This window comes from Pristis pectinata, chromosome 3 (genome assembly GCF_009764475.1).
Source record: "Pristis pectinata isolate sPriPec2 chromosome 3, sPriPec2.1.pri, whole genome shotgun sequence".
Lineage (NCBI taxonomy): Eukaryota > Metazoa > Chordata > Chondrichthyes > Rhinopristiformes > Pristidae > Pristis > Pristis pectinata.
The window spans coordinates 127,373,134-127,388,751 of record NC_067407.1 but is presented as its reverse complement, the minus strand read 5'-3'; the positions used below and the strand labels follow the sequence as shown (position 1 = coordinate 127,388,751).

The 15,618-nt window shown below is 39.3% G+C and overlaps 1 protein-coding gene across 1 annotated transcript in view; it reads right to left on the bottom strand.

Moving 5' to 3' along the window:
* The window catches only part of ttc27 (tetratricopeptide repeat domain 27), a 175,542-nt gene that overhangs the window by 20,063 nt on the left and 139,861 nt on the right, over positions 1-15,618 (bottom strand). The window lies entirely within an intron of this gene.

Genomic DNA, 15,618 nt, shown 5'->3' with positions numbered 1-15,618 from the left:
GCTCTCATTCTCATTTTCAAACCTCTCCATGGTTTCACACCTCCCGTCTGTGACTTTCCCTCACTTTCCACCCTACTTCCAGCCTCATAGTCATCCCCAAACTTAAATGATGCCTGTGTATTGGTTGTAAGGTTCAGAATTCTCTCCCTAGGTCTCCCTGACTCTCTCCTTCTCTTTCTACTTAACCACTCCTCTTTGGCCAAACATTTGATCATCAGTCCTAATGTTATTCCTTCATGTGGCTCAGTATCAATTTTGTCTGATAATTCTCATACAAGGAGCCCTAAGACAGTTTTACCATGGCTAAGGTGCAATATCAATTGAAGTTATTGTTGAGACTTAAATATTTAACTTTAAAACACTGCACGAAAATCAAGTTACTGAATAAAAGAACAGGATGCAGTGGGAAGGAATGGTCAAAATTAAAATTACCATGATCCTGTACAAGCACTAATCAAATCAACATGGGACATAAGACAGATTTATCAGCTTGTGCAGTTTCTACAATAAAAATTGCTATGAGGGCACAAATGACTTACTTTTAGAAAAATCTTCCATACAATGTGATGTCTGGCTAGAAAATTTTAATTAAAATCTATTTAGAAAATCAGTCCTTGTAATGAAAAGGACACCTGAAACATGCCAGAAATTGTGACCACAAAGATATAACCTCAGTTCCTAGTATTTTAGAGCTAAATTAAAGAGCATTGAGCAACTGACTGACCACTCCTGCCCTCTCCAAGTTAAAAAGCCAAATTCTTCAAGCAAAGAAATAAATCTATCAGAACAATTATTCTAGTTCTCATGTTTTTGAATATATGATAGAAACATTACGGTGAACTTTAAGTCACTTGGGTGTATTTAAGGTAGAGATTGACAGATTCCTGATTGGTAAGTGGGTTAAGGGATACAGGGAGAAGGCGGGACATGGGATTGGAAAAAAATCAGCCATGACTGAATGTCAGAACAGACTTGATGGGCTGAATGGCCTAATTCTGCTGCTATGTCTTATGGTCTTAATCTCCAAAGAATGATTTGGATGGAGTCAAATTGGTTGTTAAAATTTTATATGTCTCAAATCTGACTCCAATCCATCCCCCACTGCTGGGTTTATCAGATGCAGGACAAGGAATGAGAAGCCAAACTGCCTCAAGAAAGCCAGCTGACAATTTTAAGATCCCTAACCAACTTGATTTGACAATGGTCTGTCAGGATTCCAAGGACCCAGAAGCTGGTAGGTGAATGAAAGCATGGACAGCTTCAGTGAGAATGTAATGTCTTTACAGTGGGAGCAGATGCTTCTCTCTATAATTTCGACATCCATATAAATACTTGGGGTCCAGAATTAGCTCTCCTTCCCTTGCAGAATTATGGATCAAACACTCAACTGAGTACTCACCAGCTGCAACAGACTCCCTATCTGGGTCTGAGGCCCATTCCAGAATATTTCCTGGCCAGTTGAAAGTTGGGCCTATCAACCAGCTGGACTTCCTGGTACAGAAACTGCCAAGGACAGATGTTGCTCATTATAGATTTAAACCTCCACAATATACAAGAAAGCATGGATCTCCAGGATCTCACCTGAAATTTCTCTTCTAAGTTGTGGGTGCTTTGTGTTTTTAACCTCTCCCAGGATGCTGCAGGAAGGAGAGTGGGGAAGGTAGTCATGTAATAATGCTCTAGCCATTGCCTGGGCCAAGATTGATGGACCAGTTGCATGGTCCTTGATCAACAATTTCATGTGAAATGCTGCTTAAATAGGTGTTTGAGACAGGTGACCACTGATTTTACTGAACCTCAGATTATTCTTGCAAGAAATAACCTAGCAACACACCATTTGTTACTAAAATACCAATCTACATCTATGATACCCTAGACACTATGCTCAGACCATCAGCAAGAAATGCCATACTAAGACAGCCAGGTGCTTCCTTCACAGGAAAGGGCCCCACCTTGTACTATCTGTGTTAAGAGCATCATTTCCTGCAGTCCTACATCCCAGCCAAGGGAATGATACACAGCATGACAGCCCTACAGGAAAGCTTAAGCAAACTTGGGACAACTTAAAATGGAAAGCTGTTTAGTTGTTCCTTACAAGTACATAAAATACAAAAACATTTAAGAAAATACTTGGAATTGAAATCTTAAATAAAGTTGCCAGAACTTTACACTTTGACTGAAAAGCCACTATTAAGTGCTTGTTAGCACTTAAAGAAACAGAACAGTCCAGTCTGATTTAGCAGTGGGATAACTGCAGAAGAGTATAAATTTGGGGGTGGGGGGAGCACAAGTTGATTTGAAAATTTAGTTTGCATCTTAACCAGTTGCAAATGAGTGACTGAACAATTTTTTGTCAAAATTAAATGGGGAACTTATAATCATCACCTTTAAAGTACATCTTTAAAGTACACTCTTCGGCTGATACATGTGACTACCTGCTTTCAAGGGTGGATCAGTTGGCAGCACTCACACCCAAGTCAGAAAGCCGTGGGTTTAAATTTCCAGTCCAGACACTCATGCACAACAATCTTGGTTGACACTTCAAAGTGGTACTGAAGGGGTGCCAATCAGGTGAGTATTAAAGATACAATGGCATCATTTTGAAGAAATCGCCCTGCCCAATATTTATCCCTCAGCCAACACCATCAAAACAACAGAATATCCAGCCATTCACATTATTTCTTGTCCAAAACTGATTGCAATCTTTTGTATGCAACAACATCAACTTCACTTCGAAGTCCTTCACTAACTGTAAAATGTTTTGGTCAAACTTGAGATTGTGAAAGAAGCTGCATAAATTGATGAACTTCCTTACATGCAGATGCTTCATTATGGGGACTATATTAACAAACAAATGCAATACAGTTAAAAGGTGGTATAAGGTTAAAAATATTGAAAGGAAACCCCATTTTGAAACCACATTCCCTGCACTGCTGAAATCCATGACTCAGAGAAGCATACCCTACAGCAATTATGTGAGACTTCCATTTCCCACATCAGCCATTCTTGGATCCTAAGAGGAATTGCCAATTTAATGTCAATTAGTGGCCTACCACTGAAGCAGGACTACAGTGGACGCCATCTCCCTAGCCCTACACTCATCTCTGGAGCATCTACTTTAGACTATTGTTTATTGACTACAGCTACACCTTCAATACTATAATTCCAAGCAAACTCATCACAAAAACTCCAAGACCTGGGACTCAACACCTCCCTCTGCAACTAGATCCTTGACTTCCTGACCAACAGACCAGAATCAGTGAGGATAGGCAGCAAAACCTCCAGCATGATTATTCTCAACACTGGTGCCCCACAAGGCTGTGTCCTCAGCCCTCTACACTACTCCCTATATACTCATGACTGCATGGCCAGATTCTGCTCTAACTCCATCTACAAGTTTGCACATGATACCACCGTAGTAGGCCGCATCTCAAATAATGATGAGTCGGAACACAGGAAGGAGATAGAGAGCTTAGTGACATGTGTCATGACAACAACCTCTTCCTCAATGTCAGCAAAACAAAAGAGCTGGTCACTGACTTCAGGAAAGGGGGCGGTGCACACGCACCTGTCTACATCAATGGTGCTGAGGTTGACAAGGTTGAGAGCTTCAAGTTCCTAGGAGTGAACATCACCAATAGCCTGTCCTGGTCCAACCACGTAGATACTACAGCCAAGAAAGCTCACCAGCGCTTCTACTTCCTCAGGAGGCTAAAGAAATTTAGCATGTCCCCTTTGACACTCATCAACTTTTATCGATGCACCATAGAAAACATCCTACCAGGATGCATCACAGCTTGGTATGGCAACTGCTCTGCCTGAGACTGCAAGAAACTGCAGAGAGTTGTGGACACAGCCCAGCACATCATGGAAACCAGCATCCCCTCCATGGACTCTGTCTATACCTCTCACTGCCTTGGTGAAGCAGCCAGCATAATCAAAGACCCACTCACCCAGGACATTCTCTCTTCTCCCCTCTCCCATCAGGCAGAAGATACAGGAGCCTGAGGGCACATACCACCAGGCTCAAGGACAGCTTCTATCCCGTTTTTATTGATTCCCTTATATGATGAGATGGACTCTTGACCTCACAATCTACCTTGTTATGACCTTGCTACCTGCACTGTACTTCCTCTGTAGCTGTGACACTTTAATCTGTATTCTATTGTTTTTACCGTGTACTACCTCAATGCACTGTGTAATAAATTGGTCTGTATGAACAGTATGCAAGACAACTTTTTCACTGTACCTCAATACAAGTGACAATAATAAACCAATACCGATACCAATAATTGTAAGCAATTTTATGCTGTTAACCGGTGCCCATTAGGAACCGAACTGAGGCTGCCCAAACTAATTACCCCAAGGACAGCCGGCAAAGAAAGGAAACTTTAATTCATTGTTCTGGGCTACAATCCAACCCCAGGTTCCTGAGCTGAAAGGACAGCATGCCACCACCGTGCCCAAATAGTATTCCTTTTTTTATTTAATCTACTTTTCTGGCAGAATCTATTGAAATATCCTTTCAAGATAATGGCAACTTATCAACTTTCCCCTTCAGCTCACGGACTAGTTAGAAAAAAACCTTCAAAATTGAAGCAAAAAGCCTCAAAGCTTTTTACTGCCTTGATAACGGACCTTGATAATAAATCACAGTTTAATCATTACCTGCGATTAGGCAAGACTTTCACTAGCTCTAAGCCAATAAGCAGAGTTGAACTACAGCAGTCACCCTCTAAGAATGCACTTTTCAGCAATTGCAAACAATGAAACAGATACCATGGTAACAAATGGCATGGAAGGATAAGTACTATCTTCAGCAAAAGCATAGTTTCAGTATACTTTCCCCCTTTTTGGACCCTCTCAGTGACATACGTTCTTCCTCAAAGCTGGCAGGACAATGGCATTTGGATGCCAACTGGCAAAAGATTGGCACATGTTGATTATTAAATCCTGGCACGAGGTATCATGCTTATCTTTCACCCTTTGTTCTCCAACACCCAAGCTTTTCAAATCCAGCTTCTCATCACTAGGGAAACTGCAGACTCAATTCAGGTCAGCACACACCATAGAGCAGCACACCTTTGTAACAAGACCTGTGCCATGGGACTGCTGAAAGTAAAATGAACTGGTTGGTAAAACAAGCAGGGCACATTGAAACTACAGTGATACTAGAATAAAATTCAGATCTCCACGAATACATACCCGATCCATAATATAATCTAGTAGAGCTGTTAGTGAATATCAATATAAGAATAGGTGATTAAAATATCAAGTCTATTCACAACATAAATACATTCATGTATTATCATAAATACATGATAAGAACTGAAAATCCCTTTTGTTTTAAAAGAAATGCCCATGAATGAGTTTAAGTCATTCATGGCAAACAGATGTTATGGGCAAAGCTGTTCCTAATTGCCTTGGAGATGGTGGTGATGAACTCCTTTCTTGAACCACTACAATTTGTCTTAAGGTTTGCTAAACTGTTACGAAGCACCAATGAGAAACAATAGCATTGCTGTAAGTATGAAGTCACATATTGGACAGACCAGGATAAAAGGGTGCATTTCTTTTCCTAAAGGACATAAGAAAACTTGTAACAATTCAATAATCTGTAGCCAGAGATGACATGACTGGCATTTATTGCTCATTCTTTTCAAAAGAATGGCACACTAGGCATCTTCAGGGGGTGTTGGAGCTAATGTGGAGAGAGATGTTAAATGTCAAGTGAGTGGGAGTCACATACAAGACAGACCATTCAGAATTTCCTCAAAGTGGCAGTTTAGCACAGTTGGTAGCATGTCACTTGAATCAGAGGATTATGGGTTCAAGCCACGCTCAACAAATAGCTGCCCATACAAGTCTGTGCTGAACAGCCATCATTCATTCAGATGCAGTGTTAAAATAAGGCCCCATTAGTTCCAATGAATGTTGACTACTCGAACATCCCATAGCAGAGTGCAAGTTGTATTGGGTTTCTTGGGCAATATTCCTCTATCAACCAACACAGCCAAAAACAGATCAACTGGTCATTCATCCTTCAGCGAGCAAAGTGGCTGCCAAAGTTGTTACATAACAAGAGTCATTGTATTTCTGAGTTGACTGTGGAGACATCTGAAATACATAATATGGTGCTGTTTCAAAGGAAGACATTTCCTTTTGTACGGGCTTTGTTCATTAAATCACAAACTTATATGGAACACAGAGCACAAAAACAGGCGGTTTGGCTCAACTAGTCTGCATTGGTGTTCATACGCCACACAATTCTCCTATTTCATCTTCCTAAGCTCGGGCTTTTAGCATTGTCTTTCTATCCCCAGATGTGCTTAAACCAAAGTATTTGGAGACCTGAACTGTTCAAAGTTCTCAAAGTGCAGTCTGGTGAAGGTAAATGGAAGCCAAAACTGTGTGGTGTATTTAAGTGTGGTCTAAGCAAGGTTTCCAATGGATTTAATTTAGAAAAACAAAATTTACACAATAAAATGCTAAAGAATGTTAATGCTAAATGAATATTTCAGATACTTGATTTGGCACTCTGTTTGAAAGATAGCACACATGAAAAATCCAACAATATAATGGAAGATGACAGCGACACTCACTCAGGCACAGCAGATACCTGGGCAAGGTGCCAGGGAACCCCCACAGCTCAGCATGTCTGCGTTTTCAGGAAAAAAACTATTAGTCTTTCAATGAACAGTACCTTTGCTGTGAAGATACCCCATGAAATATAAAGGAATGAATACATAATCCACAGAGTTTTATTCAAATCTAATCTTAGGCTCTGGGTGTGCATGACTAGATCAGCACTTATGGCCCATTTTGTTGCCCTTGAGCAAGTAATGGTGTGTTTCTTTCATGAGCTGCTGCCGGCTAAGTTTCTGGAGTAGTTCTACATTGCTGGATTTTCACTGAGCAATGAAGAGGAGACATTCCAAGTCACAATGGGCAATAGTGCTGTCCCTACAGCACGCTGATGATGGAAGAAGTAAACGATTAAGATGCTGGACAGATGGTGATTAAGCAGACTAGTCCTGGAGAAATAAAGCAATTATTGCCATGATTTGATTTAATTCCGACATCAAATTAGCTCATTAACTCTTAGCTCCTGTCGCTGGTCAAAATTTCCAGGCATGTTTAATCATACACGGCTAGCAAAACATGACAGCACATCCAAAATGGGTGAGATTAATGGAATGGGTTAGTTATTGCAAAGATGCAAGTGAAGAAAATAGAGCTGTGCAGAAGGGTCCAGTGTGATCCATCTGCCATTCTGCACTTTCAAAAACATTACAGAACCCACAATTACTGCACCTAGTTCAGTCTTGAATTTGCTTACAGTAATCAGTCTATTCAACAGTGCTGCTAAACATAAACAAAAGTACACCCTCTGTTTACTCTTTCAGCTGAGAGGCAGTCTGATCCCTTTTATTTTGAATTCTCATAAGAACTTACATCATATCCATACAATGAAATGAGGTTGAATCACCAAAAATATTTTATTGTCTCAATGCAAGACCCCAAAGATCTCAAAGCATTAAACAAAACCATGTAACAAATGGAAAAAATGAATGCTGAAACCTGCTTAATTTATTGGCATAAGGATGAAATGAGTATTCAGTCAGTAAAGTAAGAAGATGGTGGTAAAAATTTGTTTACAGACTGAATGTTTGCTATAATTTACAGTTCCTTCATATTACATTTCCATTTTACTGAATACCTCTGTCATGTGTAAAGTAGATTGTCTATGCTGAATATCAAGACTAAATTTCCTTTTGAGGCCTGGATGGCTTACAGAGTAATGAATCAATTTTACTGCAGCAATGTGTTTTGGAAATAAGACTCTCCAAGAATGCAATGCTCAAAACTGCAAAGAATTAGATGATGTGTAGAATATGGTGGTAGCCAATGATCTACTTGCAGAAATCAGTATATTCTGAGCACAAGCAACTGTTAATGCAAAATTGAGGTATTTGGGCAGTAGGAAGTATGTTGAAAGGAAATTTGAAATAAGAACAGAAAATGCTAAAAATACTCAACAGATCAGGCAGCATCTGTGCAGAGATAATGTTTCAGATTAATGACATTTCATCAGAGTAAATGCAGCAGTTTCTGTTTTGATTTCAAATTTCCAGCATTTCCTTGGGGGAATTATCATGAACAGAAGTGTCAAACCAAAGAAACTTGTCCAATATATTAGTCTTGCACTTAGATCATGGTGTTCACAGGACAGGCCTTCATATCATAATGTATTTTACTAGGTGGGAGAAACTATATCTCACTGGCCTCCCTTTGTTACACAGTAAATTCATCATCTCAGCTACAGTCTATGTGGAGGTGAGTTGCTTCCCTGTAGTGAGTCACCCCTTGGCCACTCTAACATATCTCTCAGAAGTCAGCATTCAGCACCCCTGTAACTGGCCCACCAACACACTGCCTGTCTCACTGCTTGCCACTCTCTCAAACTGAGGAAACTGTGTCCATTAAAAAGTGGCCACTTTCCATAGTTACAAAGTAGTAAAACTGTAGCAAATATGGTGGACTTAACGATAGAATCTTTCAGAAGAATACCCCACTATAACTTCTCATTTGATTATTGCAGGAATGAAAATATAAAATAGTAATTCACAAACTGAAGAAATATAACATTTAGACTGAATATTAATCTCTGATTAAAAGCCTCACCTTGATTCAAACCTGTGGTGTTCTCTTAAGGATCTTCATATTTCAATATGCACTACTGCCTATATGAAGTAACCTAAACTTCTTTTAACTGAGTGCTGCTTTAATTTGGAGTCTGGCTCCTTACCATTTACACTGCCAAATCCAAATCCAAATCCCTTATCATGGTGCTGGATTCAAAATATCTACAATAACCTGGGTCTACAATTCTGCCAAAATGATAAGAGATTTAGCAAAGTAAGTGCCAAAGTCTGCTTCCCTGATACCAGATTCCCTGAAACCAAACTAAAGTAGGTTTCACAGTATGAGATTATTTGCCAACAGTTAAAGTGCAAATATGCAGATTTTATTGGGCAACATGAAGCTTTGAGCTTTTAAGAGAGAGAAACATTTATCTTAAAAACTGTGACATTGCTATCTTAAGGCTTAAGACATTCTTCTTAGCGGGTTATTCTCTTTCAACACCATTTAAGGTCATTCTGACATTCTACATCCAGCCAAAACAAAGTTAACCCAGCAGTATACTAACTACATTGATCAAGAAGCCAAATTCTGACTGAGACAGAGAGGGCAAGCAACTTGCTTCGCCACTGCCATTCTTCACATAGTTGTTAGAAGATATCCTCTCTCCACCTAGATTGAATTTATTATTCTATTTCACTCTCTCTTATGTGATGAATGCGTCAACTCCACTCAGCACCTTCCTTTCCATCAAATCAGCCAAGATCAGGTGTTTGGCACCTAGAAATAAGTGATCTACACTCTGGCAAACATAAACATCGTCTGCTTACTGCATCTTGACCACCGAGCTTGGGTGACCTTGGTTCTGCAGTGGAGCTGATGCAGGTTGAACAGTTTCCCACTTGTTCTGTAAATTAGCTCCACTCCAGAGGAAATCTTGTTGAAGGCGTGGTGCTGCATTGCATTGAGAATTAATGTTTAAATTATTGGGGTAATGATGTGGCCTTGCTTGACATCTGTCGTCAGAGGGATTGAAATAAAAATTGAAAATGCTGAAAACACTCAGCAACCTTCAGTTGACCTAGAGAAAAGCAGTTAACCCTGCCCTTCTCCTGAGATGTGGACTACCTACAGGAGGCATTGTATGGGGAGAGATACCAGCAATGCAGTTTCCAGAAAATATGCAAAATCCTCCAAATTCAATGGAAGCCAAAGGAACCCAATAACAGCATCCTCTCCCAGCCCAATGTCCATAGCACTGAGACTACAATTTATAATCAGCCAGCTCTGTTGGTGAGGACATGACCTTCACATGCCTGACACTAGGCTTCCAAAACACTCTATTCTGAACCGCGTCACAGGGAGAGATTACTAGGTGGATAGAGGAAAGGATTCAAAGCCATTCTCAAAGTTTCCTTGAAGAAATGAAACATCCCACTGAAACTAAAGATCCCTGGTCCATGACCACTCAAAATGTGGAGCCGCATTCAGGGTGGTACTGACAACTTGAGAGTCCATTTACTGGGAGCATCAAGAGGCCCCAAGTAAACATCAGATGGAGTGTGCCACTCCACAAATTACTCACTACCAACCCAATCAGGCATCTTGTGCCTCTTCTATGGATGTACCTACTGGTCCCTCATTCACTTCATCAATCATCTCTTGATACAGAGAGCTGCTGAGAAGAGGACATGTTTATGATGTGGGCCAATGCAATCCACAGAGTTCTTAATAATGTAATCCCAAATTCGAACCTTTTATCAATCATTACTTTTGCTAGAATTATTAGTTGGAAAATGTGTGTGTGCTGCTTTTTAAAAGTTGTAGAGGGCATTTGGCACCAATAAAGATACAGAACAATTTACTTCTGTTAACTCTGTTTCTGTGCATTCTTCTTTTTAATGATCAGAAATTCCAAGCTGTTGAAATTAATTGTTCCTTTGAGCCCTTAGCTATGTGGGGATTATTCTCAAAACCAGCTAACACCAGTTTCTACATTGAACAACTTTTACTTGATCTTCAATGTTGGCACACTGAATAATGGATGTACTAGTATTTCCAGGTACTCACATTCAAGCATACATTTTCTTGTCTCTCCACTTGGTGAACAAGAGTCAGCATAAATGGAAAGCTAACTTACCTTGGATGTTCTGCTTTGAATTTGGCACTCCTTGTTAACAAGGACAAGGGAATTTTAGGCTGGGATAAAATTCCATTTATTCACACACCAAAGGATTTCTATTGGCATGTTATAATGGTACTAAGTGCAGTATTACACTAATGACGTAATTCTGTTTTCTTTTACACCATCTTCCTGTTCCATTGCTCACAGATGAACGGAGCAAATATTGCTTTTTAAGAGCAGGAGTGTTGTAACAAAATGTATCATTATAGAAGAAAAGGGTTGTGTCCCTCCAGGGTATAAAGGCTTTTCGTTTTTAGTTAAGGGTCAACTGGAGTTTAGTTATTTGGGAGGGACAGAGGCGGTGAATGCTTTCAACACCAGGTTAGAAGGACCCAAGCATATTGTTCCCTAAAGACTATTGTGCACCTTCAACTGGCCCAGAATTTACAGCCACGGCAAAAAAAACCACCTTAACTTAACTTAATCTATTTTGCTCCTTATCCTTGCTGAAACAAATTTAAGATAAGATTTCTTTATTAGTCACATGTATATCGAAACACACAGTGAAATACATCTTTTGCATAGTGTTCTGGGAGCAGCCTGCAAGTGTCACCACACTTCTGGTGCCAACATAGCATGCCCACAGCTCCTAACCCGTATGTCTTTGGAATGTGGGAGGAAACCAGAGCACCCGGAGGAAACCTACGCAGTCACAGGGAGAACATACAAACTCCTTACAGACAGTGGCCGGATTTGAACCCGAGTTGCTGGGGCTGTAATAGCGTTGCACTAACCGCTACACTACCGTGTCACCCGAAACAGGCTACATATAAATAAATTACATCAACCAGCTTAAAGGGCCAAACAGCTACATTCACTCCAGTGATAATATATCTTATGCCTGTAGAACTGAAGATCATCAGATTTAATTTGAAGGGTACAGTGGATAAATTGTGAACATATATTCAGTCTTTGTATCTTCAAGAATAAACCCTTTAACCAAAAGAAAATGCTTTTTTTTGAGTCCCCATGTTCTTGCACATTGCTTTGCTTTCTGCCTTTGTCCTTTACCTTTTATTTTTCACCCTAACAGTGCCCAGTGCCACACTCCAAAAGGTAAACTCTTTTCTTTCCCAGACTGTATTTCCCAGACTCTGTCCACACTGCCATTTCTTAATCAAAAGGTCAAGGAAAGAACATTAATGGTATCTAACACTTGGTGACCTCTGAAGGACACTACAGCAGGTCAATGCACCGACAAAAGAGTCATAAAGAGCAGAGGAGACAACTAATTACGGATCAGATTTATAACACAGGCTTCTGGAACAGTTTTGCTTGCAATTGGAGATTTCTACGTCAGCCTTACTCCACATATTCTTGTTGACATCAAGGCATTCAGAGTATAGCTTTATATAAGTATAACATATACTGAATTGCAATATTATAGAAATCAAGCTGATGACCCAAGACCACCAGCTAGAGTACACCCATCACTGAGTAACGTGATCTTTTCAGAGTCCGCTTGGTCTGTCTCAGAACTTTTGCAGCATCACTCTTAAGCCTATTTAAGTTTTAGTTGATGCCAAAAAAATAATCTGGCATTTTGAACACAAGTCCATTGTAAGTACAACACAGCAGGATGTGGACCGGTTTTGCAATGAATGCCAACAAAGCAGTTGTTCCTGATTTAGAGCATAAGAAACAGAAGTAAGTGACAGCCTTTTAAGCTCTCATGTTTGTTCTGCCATTCAATAATATCATGACTGATCTTCTACTTCAGCACCATTTTTCAATTGATGATTCCTCCATCAAATGTAGTGTTACATTTTACTTTGTGTGAAAAAGCAATCAGGAATCTTTTTAACCCTGTCCTTCTGAAATTTTCCTCCTTGTTGCACAGGCAATTGTAAACTGATGTGGGACTAAACAGCTTACAGCCCACCAGAGTGCCAAACAGAGACCGGGAAATCATTCCTTGCGCTTAATTTCCCCTGTCGGCTTTTGCTAGTGCATATTAACAGGTTTTCAAGATGCCCCTTTGTGTCACTCTATTTGAAGTGTGTTATGTTGGAAAAGAAAATGCAGCAAAAAAACTATCTGGTTAATAAAATGATTTATGAGATTGCTTCTTACTCAAGGCAAGCTGTGGTAGTGTTTTCTTTTGCAGTCAGACTGAACAATCCTGCCGCTGTACAATAAATAGGAGAGGAGCCAGGCCAAGGCAAGTTAAGCTGATATCTTGCTACAGCTCTTGCTCATCCCTACTTTCTACATGCACTGTGCCACGAATGTTGTCGACACGCAAATCTCAAGGTAAACATTACCTAGACTCAGACAATCCCTCTTCCTGCCCTCCTGGCCCAAAAGTCAGACATTACTTCAGAAATACTTAGGACCACTTTATAAAAATCAAGGGTCAAAATTACTTGAGTTCTGAAAAATTCAGGCCAAAATCTGTGCGAGGCACAGTAAATCCACCTACGGTGCAGTTATTTAATGATAAAGGAAAGCCTATATTTTTTAGATATATATATATATATATATATATATATATATATATATATATATCACACACACACACACACACACACACACACACACACACACAGAGTCTTTTTGGTAGTGTCTTTTCACATTTCTACTTTTATCAAAAAAGCTTGTGTCTCTGCTTTCTCTACCTGTTCTCTCACATGGAAGCTAACCAACTGGTTTACATTTAGTTTATAACAAACATAGGCTGGTTCATTGTTTCTGTAGTTTTTTGACTATATTCACCCCATCAGCAACAAGAAGGTCACAATACCTAAATGTTCTGCATGAGGAAGTTGATGTGACTTGGTTACTGTTAGACAGAAGTATAAAATAACATCAAAATTGAAAAAGATTCTTGCAGTCTAACATACTGCATCCAAGTTGAACAAAATTTAACACCATAGTTACATATTTTTCTATGTTTAACATTCTCTGCACAATTTTACAAATTTAGCATAAATTGGTGCTAATGCATTAATATAAAACAGCAATTTTTTTCTATAATAGGGTACAATTAGAAGTTTCCAAGTTGAAATTATCTGACAAACTGAATCTATTTTTAAACAATGCACTTTGCATCCCACCATGCATGACCATCAGATTCTTTTAAATAGTGTCATCCATCTGGATTGAAAGGACTATGTGCAGGTTACAGCATTTTTCTTTATTTTAATTAATCTTGATGTATTTAATTATTTCTACCATTTAAGTGTTTTTAAAATTATTCAAAGTTAACTTACTTTAAAATAATCTTTGCTTTTTATTATTTAAATCCATTTCAACTGCAGGTCATCCCTGGATAATGAACAGGTTCTGTTTTTACAAACATCCCCAAGTTGATTTTGTCCATAAGTCAGAAAAGACACAAAGACACAGGGTAACCATACCTCCACAGTACTGTAATGAATGGCATCAAAAACTCATGACTGATAAGAAAGAACAATTACTAGAAGTGGCAAGAGAGAGGAAATTAGTTCTGCCATTCATAGGAACAAACATATGTACATACATTTGACTTTTGAATTTAATAATATTATGGGAGATGGTTCATATGTACAGGTGTAACCCGGAGATGGCCTGTATCTTTAAATGACTCGTGATTAACAGATAAAATATTGCCAACTATGATCTTTTAAAAGGCTGCCAGGATAGTCTGGGGATGGAACCTCACAATCTGCTACCTGAGGCTGTGGCTATGAGGCTGACAAAGTAACTGAACCCACTGGGCTGCAAAAAAACGCGGCTGCTTGAATAGCTTGGGGGTGGGGGAAAACACAAGGAGAGGGGCATATCCATTACGATGTGGTCCACTGTAGTTTAACCAGTGAAAAATGTATTTTAGTTCAAGAAACTAGACTTCTTGTACTAACCAAGATGAGTGAATCAAGGATTTAGAAAATAACCTGGAATAATTTTAAAATTTCTTTGTGAATTGAGAAGTGAATGAGGTTTGGTCTAAGGTTGAAACCTTGCAGTTGGGTCAAGAAGCAACATCCTAACCCATAGTACCATCCACTCTCTCCATTCTGATATGTTTCTTGTGGTCTTGAATCAATGTCTCAGGATTGTAATCTTTTCTTGTTGAAAGCAAATAAAGGATAGCAGTGACAATAAAAGAGTTAAGCCTTACCCAAGTCAGCAAAAGTATTTTAGTATTACAGGTAGGATTCTTTGTCACTCATTATCACCTTGCATCAGACATTGAAAGCTCCGACAAACTGACTCTTTATAATCAAGTTAGCTTAAGAGCAGATTCTCTAAAGTTCACCATGCATAAGATGTGTAAAGCCCTGGTAAACTGCAGTCTCAATCTTTTACTTCCATACAAAAAAAATACTGATCTGCTTCTGTACACTAGTCATGATACTTTATCGTAATTAATTGCACAAAGCAGGGAGGAAATCCTGAGAACAGTGATAAGCTGTGCATTTGTTTAGATCCCTCTTCTAGCAATCTAAGCTAAGCAAGCTCACTTTCTTAGTTGGATAGTTTCTCACCATCTCCCCTATCTAGGCCTCTTATAATTTTATATACCTCTATCAGGTCACCTCTCAGCCTCCTCTGCTCCAAAGAAAACAAACCCAATCTATCTAGTCTCTCCTTAGTTCTATAGTACTGTTTCTCATTGGTGCATACATGTATCATTGTTATCCAGAGAGAATTCTGCTACTGAATTTAAAAAAAATGATGGGTGACACCATCAAAGTGTCCACAATATTCATCCTGGTTTATTCTGCTCAACTACCAAATGAACACATCTTTTCTATTTTCAGCAAGCTACTGCTATTTAGCAGTAAAAGCCTTTTCTTAAAAATACA